This window comes from Magnolia sinica, chromosome 18 (assembly GCF_029962835.1).
Source record: "Magnolia sinica isolate HGM2019 chromosome 18, MsV1, whole genome shotgun sequence".
Classification (NCBI taxonomy): Eukaryota; Viridiplantae; Streptophyta; class Magnoliopsida; order Magnoliales; family Magnoliaceae; genus Magnolia; species Magnolia sinica.
In genome coordinates, this window is record NC_080590.1 from 2646023 (window position 1) to 2647760 (window position 1738).

Sequence of the window (1738 nt, forward strand, 5' to 3'; positions counted from 1 at the left end):
TCTGTGTGTGTGTGTGTGTGTATAAAAAATGGACAATTTGGTAAGTTGGCTTATGGAATGGATTGACTCTACTGAAATAGCACAGAACCATCGAGCATCGACCTTAATGAAGCCTATATATCCAGAGAGTATAACCTCCAAGGAGGATGATGCAACTTTAAGGACACTGAAAGAGCCTGCCAACCATGTACTACCGACCTAGCCCATAGGTCGGCAATAGGTCAATTATGGATCAACTATGTCTCAACTGACAATCGATTATGGATCGGCTATAGATTGGCCATCAGTCGATTATGGATCAGCTACAGATCGGCCATAAGTTGATTACAGATCAACTATAGGTTGGGAGCCACATGACCACAGATCAATGACGCTCTCAATTGGCTCACAAGTAGCAAGGGCTAATTCATTGATAAAGTCAAGGCCACCTTGGGTACCGACCCTAGACCGACCTAGAAGATTTAGATAATCTTCTAACGTCCTGGAAGATCTCGCGAAATCTCTAGAGGATAATACCGGATCTCGACATTCTCGGGAACCCTCACCTCATGGAAATCTTGGATTACGGCCAAGAAATCCGGGAGGAATCCAACCAAAACGGAATTCTAGGTCTCCTATAAATAGAGGTACTTTCCACCATTCAAGATACGTACAGAGAAAAACCCTAATATTCGACTGATATCTCTCTTTCTGGAAGATCTTACTCCTTTCTCAAAGACCTCGATCCTGACTTAGGCATCGGAGAGTCCCCTGTATTAACCAGGGCCTCCTTCGTCTCTCTTTACTACTTCTACAGGTTCAGGAAAGTCTCGCATATTGGATCTTTCGGAAAACTGCATCAACAGTTTAGCGCCATCTATGGAAACGACATCTTAAACTGTTCCTGCCCTACTGGAAATACTCTAGATAACCTACAATGGCGAAGGGAAAAAAGAAAACTCAATCCCCTCCAGTAGCGATTTCGATCACGACTCTGCCCGCAACAGAGCATGCTCCATGATTTGTGGAACAACCCGAACAACAGGAGAGCTATCAGGGTTCCTCGCAACATCAGGCCACCTCAGGTTCGAGTAAACGCGATTAGCAAAATTGTGGAAGGAATAGTCGATGGAAGGCCCTTGAAAGGGAAGTCGGAGATATCAGGGCCGACCTAGATTATATGAAGCAAATGTTAGAGCAAATGCAGCCTCAGCAAGCGCAGGGATCCGATCAGAGGGGAGGGGATAGTCGGGCGATGTCGGACCATACACCAACCCTCCTCGGCCCTCCACTGTACAGGCCGCCCCGCAATTGAGCCAGCAGCATGATCCGGTCGAGCTTGTACTGTCCTATGTTTCAGGGACTATCCCGTTACATGCATCCAATCTACGACATGAAATAAATCGGAGAAAGCGTAGCTGACCTCCGATCGAAGCTACAGCTGATAGTGAGGAACCATGGAAGGTTGAGCTCCAGAATTTGCAAAAGTAGATTGCGAACATGAAGTAAACCTATCAAGCCAATACATCTGGGGCAGAAGAAACCGAGTCTCCGTTCACAACTGACATAATTCAAGCACGGTTACCGGATAGGTTTCGGTTGCCCAAGATCACACCCTATACTGGGAATATCGACCCAACGGAGCACATGGAGTCCTTCCAGACTTACATGAAACTACATGGTGCATCGAACGCGATCATGTACTGAGCCTTCTCGTTGACCTTAGCCGACGCCGCTTGACTCTGGTTCAAACAACTAA